This window comes from Neofelis nebulosa, chromosome X, assembly GCF_028018385.1.
Source record: "Neofelis nebulosa isolate mNeoNeb1 chromosome X, mNeoNeb1.pri, whole genome shotgun sequence".
NCBI lineage: Eukaryota > Metazoa > Chordata > Mammalia > Carnivora > Felidae > Neofelis > Neofelis nebulosa.
This window is the reverse complement of record NC_080800.1, coordinates 61,854,046-61,861,188: the sequence shown is the minus strand read 5'-3', so window position 1 is coordinate 61,861,188 and position 7,143 is coordinate 61,854,046. Positions and strand designations below refer to the sequence as shown.

The 7,143-nt window shown below is 42.2% G+C and overlaps 1 pseudogene; it reads left to right on the top strand.

Annotated features, from left to right (window-relative positions):
* Nucleotides 1-5,915: 5,915 nt before the first annotated feature.
* Nucleotides 5,916-6,358, top strand: LOC131502640 (small ribosomal subunit protein uS17-like; annotated as a pseudogene).
* The last annotated feature ends 785 nt before the right edge of the window (nucleotides 6,359-7,143 follow it).

The window sequence follows — 7,143 nt, the reverse complement described above, 5'->3', positions numbered from 1 at the left end:
TTCCCTGATAATTGTTTGTATCTCTGAGGGATTGGTTGTAATAATTCCATTTTCATTCATGATTTTATCTATTTGGGTCATCTCCCTTTTCTTTTTGAGAAGCCTGGCTAGAGGTTTGTCAATTTTGTTTATTTTTTCAAAAAACCAACTCTTGGTTTCGTTGATCTGCTCTACCGTTGTTTTAGATTCTATATTGTTTATTTCTGCTCTGATCTTTATTATTTCTCTTCTTCTGCTGGGTATAGGCTGCCTTTGCTGTTCTCCTTCTATTTCCTTTAGGTGTGCTGTTAGATTTTGTATTTGGGATTTTTCTTGTTTCTTGAGATAGGCCTGGATTGCAATGTCTTTTCCTCTCAGGACTGCCTTCGCTGCGTCCCAAAGTTTTTGGATTGTTGTATTTTCATTTTCGTTTGTTTCCATATATTTTTCAATTTCTTCTCTAATTGCCTGGTTGACCCACTCATTCGTTAGTAGGGTGTTCTTTAACCTCCATGCTTTTGGAGGTTTTCCAGACTTTTTCCTGTGGTTGATTTCAAGCTTCATAGCATTGTGGTCTGAAAGTATGCATGGTATAATTTCAATTCTTGTAAACTTATGAAGGGCTGTTTTGTGACCCAGTATATGATCTATCTTGGAGAATGTTCCATGTGCACTCGAGAAGAAAGTATATTCTGTTGCTTTGGGATGCAGAGTTCTAAATAGATCTGTCAAGTCCATCTGATCCAATGTATCATTCAGGGCCCTTGTTTCTTTATTGACTGTGTGTCTAGCTGATCTATCCATTTCTGTAAGTGGGGTGTTAAAGTCCCCTGCAATGACCACATTCTTATCAATAAGGTTGCTTATGTTTATGAGTAATTGTTTTATATATCTGGGGGCTCCGGTATTCGGCGCATAGACATTTATAATTGTTAGCTCTTCCTGATGGATAGACCCTGTAATTATTATATAATGCCCTTCTTCATCTCTTGTTCCAGCCTTTAATTTAAAGTCTAGTTTGTCTGATATAAGTATGGCTACTCCAGATTTCTTTTGACTTCCAGTAGCATGATAAATAGTTCTCCATCCCCTCACTCTCAATCTAAAGGTGTCCTCAGATAAAATGAGTCTCTTGTAGACAGCAAATAGATGGGTCTTGTTTTTTTATCCATTCAGATACCTTATGTCTTTTGGTTGGTGCATTTAATCCATTTACATTCAGTGTTATTATAGAAAGATACGGGTTTAGAGTAATTGTGATGTCTGTATGTTTTATGCTTGTAGTGATGTCTCTGGTACTTTGTCTCACAGGATCCCCCTTAGGATCTCTTGTAGGGCTGGTTTCGTTGTGACGAATTCCTTCAGTTTTTGTTTGTTTGGGAAGACCTTTATCTCTCCTTCTATTCTAAATGACAGACTTGCTGGATAAAGGATTCTCGTCTGCACATTTTTTCTGTTTAGCACACTGAAGATATCGTGTCAATCCTTTCTGGCCTGCCAAGTTTCAAAAGAGAGATCGGTCACGAGTCTTATAGGTCTTCCTTTATATGTGAGAGCACGTTTATCCCTTGCTGCTTTCAGAATTTTCTCTTCATCCTTGTATTTTGCCAGTTTCACTATGATATGTCATGCAGAGGATCGATTCAAGTTACGTCTGAAGGGAGTTCTCTGTGCCTCTTGGATTTCAATGCCTTTTTCCTTCCCCAGTTCAGGGAAGTTCTCAGCTATAATTTCTTCAAGTACCCCTTCAGCACCTTTCCCTCTCTCTTCCTCCTCTGGGATACCAATTATGCGTATATTATTTCTTTTTAGCGTATCACTTGGTTCTCTAATTTTTCCTTCATACTCCTGGATTTTTTTATCTCTCTTTCTCTCAGCTTCCTCTTTTTCCATAACTTTATCTTCTAGTTCACCTATTCTCTCCTCTGCCTCTTCAATCCGAGCCGTCGTCGTTTCCATTTTGTTTTGCATTTCGTTTAAAGCGCTTTTCAGCTCCTCGTGACTGTTCCTTAGTCCCTTGATCTCTGTGGCAAGAGATTCTCTGCTGTCCTCTATACTTTTTTCAAGCCCAGCGATTAATTTTATGACTATTATTCTAAATTCACTTTCTGCTATATTATTTAAATCCTTTTTGATCAGTTCATTAGCTGTTGTTATTTCCTGGAGATTCTTCTGAGGGGAATTCTTCCCTTTGGTCATTTTGGATAGTCCCTGGAGTGGTGAGGACCTGCAGGGCACTTCCCCTGTGCTGTGGTGTATAACTGGAGTTGGTAGGTGGGGCCGCAGTCCGACCTGATGTCTGCCCCCAGCCCACCGCTGCGGCCACAGTCAGACTGGTGTGTGCCTTCTCTTTCCCTCTCCTAGGGGCGGGATTCACTGTGGGGTGGCGTGGCCCATCTGGGCTACTTGCACACTGCCAGGCTTGTGGTGCTGGGGATCTGGCGTATTAGCTGGGGTGGGTAGGCAAGGTGCACGGGGGCAGGAGGGGCAGGCTTAGCTCACTTCTCCTTAGGTGATCCACTTCACGAGGGGCCCTGTGGCAGTGGGAGGGAGTCAGATCCGCTGCCGGAGGTTTGGCTCTGCAGAAGCACAGAGTTGGGTGTTTGCGCGGAGCGAGCAAGTTCCCTGGCAGCAACTGGTTCTCTTTGGGATTTTGGCTGGGGGATGGGCGGGGGAGATGGCGCTGGCGAGCGCCTTTGTTCTCTGCCAAGGTGAGCTCTGCCATCCGGGGGCTCAGCAGCTCTCCCTCCCTTTGTCCTCCAGCCTTCCTGCTTTCTGAGCAGAGCTGTTAACTTATGACCTCCCAGACGCTAAGTCGCGCTTGCTATCGGAACACAGTCCATCCGGCCCCTCCGCTTTTGCCAGCCAGACTCGGGGGCTCTGCTTGGCCGACGAGCCACCCCTCCGCCCTGGCTCCCTCCCGCTGGTCCGTGGAGCGCGCTCCGCCTCGCCGCCCTTCCTACCCTCTTCCGTGGGCCTCTCATCTGTGCTTGGCTCTGGAGACTCCGTTCTGTTAATCCTCTGGTGGTTTTCTGGGTTATTTAGTCAGGTGTAGGTGGAATCTAAGTGATCACCAGGATGCGCGGTGAGCCCAGCGTCCTCCTACGCCGCCATCTTCCCTCCCTGTCCACCGATGATTGCAATTTTGTAGTAGAGGCTAAGGTCTGGGATTGTGATGCCTCCTGCTTTGATGTTCTTCTTCAGTATTACTTTGGCTTCAGCATCCTTTCTTAATAAAAACCCTCAAGAAAGCCGGGATAGAAGGAACATACTTAAACATTATCAAAGCCATTTATGAAAAGCCCACAGCTAACATCATCCTCAATGGGGAAAAACTGAGAGCTTTCCCCCTGAGATCATGAACACGGCAGGGATGTCCACTCTCACCGCTGTTGTTTCACATAGTGTTGGAAGTGTTAGCATCAGCAATCAGACAACAAAAGTAAATCAAAGGCATCAAAATTGACAAAGATGAAGTCAAGCTGTCACTTTTTGCAGATGGCATGATACTATACATGGAAAACCCGATAGACTCCACCAAAAGTCTGCTAGAACTGATACATGAATTCAGCAAAGTCGCAGGATACAAAATTAGTGTACAGAAATCAGTTGCATTTTTATACACTAATAATGAAGCATAGAAATACAAATAAAGAAACTGATCCCATTCACAATTGCACCAAGAATCATAAAGTACCTAGGAATAAACGTAACCAAGGATATAAAAGATCTGTATGCTGAAAACTATAGAAACTAATGAAGGAAATTGAAGAAGATATAACGAAATGGAAAAGCATTCCATGCTCCTGGATTGGAAGAATAAATATTGTCAAAATGTCAATACTACCCAAGGCAATCTACACATTCAATGCAATCCAAATCAAAATTTCACCAGCATTCTTCTCGAAGCTAGAACAAGCAATCCTAAAATTTGTATGGAACTACAATGTTATTTTAAAGTAATTAACAGTAGTTCCATAATATCATCAAATACCCAGTTGGTGTTCAAATTTTAAATGTCTCATCAGTATCATGAAGGGTTGGTCTTTTTTTTTTTTAACAGTTTATTTGGGTCAGGATCTAAATGAAGTCTACACATTAATTTATGGATTCCACTTCCTGAATACTGTAAGAGAGGGAAAACTTTTCCTCTAGTCTCTTAAGCTCAGTAACTGAGATGTGTAAATTGAGCTGATAAAACACAGACTAACAGGAGGGGAAAACCAGCATTTCTTTAAATGTGCAACCTCCATATACATGGCAGAACTCAGTGATGATAACTCAAAGGAGTGATTGGCATTTGGGGCTTATATACCATCTTAATGGGTGAGGGCTGAGAGAGAAAGGCACTTCCTGGAAAACAAATGCCTTTTTGGAAATATAAATGGGTTTTCAGGAGAACAAACAGTTGATAAGAAAGTTTGTCATAATGTTTGTCTCTACAGGTGTGAGTGGTCTTTCTGTCTCTTTCAGAGCCACAAAACCCTCCTGGAGAAGAGATTTGAGGTAAATTTTACTCACGGTCTACCTTCTGGGAGTAGATGGCCTGAGAAGGAATTTATAACCACCTCATTTCCCAGAAGTTGCTGCTTTTAGTCAGATAAGGGAAGCTCCAAGAAGGCTTTTTTCCCCCTTGTTATCTGTTTAATTGCATATGTCTTCAGCTTAAACTAATCTTTATAGCAACTCTAGGGTTCCAAGTGGGTGCCCATAATATAGTGACATAACAAGGAATTGAAATTACCCTGGAAACCATTGACCCCTGGGCTCTTCATAGACTTCCCATGAGCTCTGCTGTGAGCTGTGTGAGGCATTATTAGTTCCCAAATCTTAAGATGAGGAGACTGAGATTCAAAGTGGTGAAATGAACAGCTCAAGGTCCCCCAGCTAATGAGGCTCTGGGCCAGGCCAGTAACTCATGTCAGGAGTCCAAACTCTTAACTTTGTGAGTCCTGGCAACCATACTCTGCCCACACCACCTTCCCAACCTGTCCTGCCTCCAAAGAGGTAAAAGAAGGCTTTAAGAAGGAGTCAGGGAAGGCCTCTTCTGACCACCTCTTAGTCCAGGTCCTACCCAACATCTGTGAAAGACCCATGCAATCCCACCTCTTCTGACTGCTCTGGACCATTTCTTTCCTCCCAAGTATTTGCCTTTGGGTGCATGTGCCTCAGTCTCCCACTCACTCAGAACTCCCTGAGTGCAAGGAACTTGGCTCTGGATATTGGTGACCCGCCCCACCTGAGGCTCACCCAGAGGCATTTGGAAGATGCTCCCCAAATGGAGGGCCTACTCACTGACTGCCTGAGTCAGGGGCCGTCTGGAGGGTGGGTGTGCTGGAAAGACACACCCTATTGCAATAGGGAAAGTGTTCATTTCTGTGGAAGAATGTCTCAAAGAAAAGGAAAGGGACCTGGGTTTTATAGAGGCAGATAAACAAGAAAGCTATGAGGAAAGGTGGACAGCAAACTTTGTCTAAGTTATGAGGAAGAGCGGAGGGAAATACATGAGGGCAGAATGACCCTTTGTGGTTAGCCATTTCTCAGATCACAAAAGGATAGGGGCATTATTCAACCACCTCTGATCACCAAGAGCACAAGGTTCAGATATAGCTAAACATTTAGCTATATGTTTAGCTATATGTCACTAGTTTTATTCTATCATCTTGATTTAGGAAAATAATTTTCAGACTGTAATATTCTCTAGAGTTTTTCAGATAATACTATGGAGTACAAACATGGTAGCATATGCACTAACGTGTTTCTGGAAGAATAAATAAGAAATTATTGTCAGTTCCTTTACCTTTGAGGAGAAAAGCTTGGGAGCAAGATGGTGAAGGAAAACATTTCTTTTTATCTTTCTATTTTGTTTGAATTATCTCTCCATACACATGTGTTTATTTTAGTATTAAAAATACTATCTTTGGGTGTCCAGGAAGATGGCATACATTCACAGTTATCATGCCCAACAAAACCAAGTAATAACCTATCAAAATAAGGAGGGGGTCTGCTTGGAGAAACTTGCAAGAAGAGGCTCTCACAATACTACAAAACCATTGGTCTGGGATTCAAGATGCCAGAAATTCTCCTTTCCTCATAATGTCTCCACCCAATGGTACATTCTCTCTGGCATGGTGACCAGAGTGAAGATGCAGAGGACCATTGTAATCTGCCAAGATTACCTCCACTACATCCAAAAGTACAACTGCTTCGAGAAATCCCCAAGAACATGTCTGTGCACCTGTCCCCCTGTTTCTGGAATGTCAATATTGAAAACATTGTCACAGTGGGTGAGTGCCAGCCCTTGAGAGAAACTGTGAGCTTCAACACACTCAAGGTCACCAAGGCTTCTGGCACCAAAAAGCAGTTCCAGAAGTTCTGAGATTAGGCATCTGCCCACACCTCAAAACAAAACAAAGTTATTTTCCCCGTAAAAAAAAAAATACTGTCATTGGAAATTTACTGGGCATTGAGTTATCAGTATTTTTTTCTTATTAATATTTTTCTGCATTTCAAAACCTAACAAATAATTTTTTAAAGAGTAATATAGGCAAATTTTTCTACAAGTTTGATCTGTTAAAAGCAACCCCATGGGGGAAAGAGATTGTCAGATGGAATTATTTGGATTGCCATAGGAGTTGGTCCTTGGATGTTGTTTCTCTTCTTGCCTACGTAAGGGGCAAAAAATTATTAAGGTGTCAAGTTTCTCAATTTCTGCTCTGCCCCTCAAGGAAGTAAACAAATGGAATCTTTCCAGGTTTAGAAGCCCCAATCTGGAGACCAATTCCCTACCAAGTAAGTTCTTAAACGTTTTGCAATGTAGAAATAGAAAAATAAACTGAGGAAAACAATATCTCAAAGGTCGACAAAAAGATAAAGGATGTAAAGAGAGAGAAGCTAAATTAACCTACATAATAAAGAATGAGAAAATATTGGCAAGAAAAAACGAGAGTATTTGAAGGCATTTTTGCAGATGAGAGGCGCCAGACATGTTAAGGTGGGGTATGTAATAAAATTGAAAAGAAGAGAGAGTATATAAAAAGTATTACAGGTGAGATACCTGGGTGGTTCAGTCAGTTAAGCATCCAACTCTTGATTTTGGCTTAGGTCATGATCTCAGGGTTGGTGAGTTTGAGCCCCGCCCTGGGCTCTGCACTGACAACATGG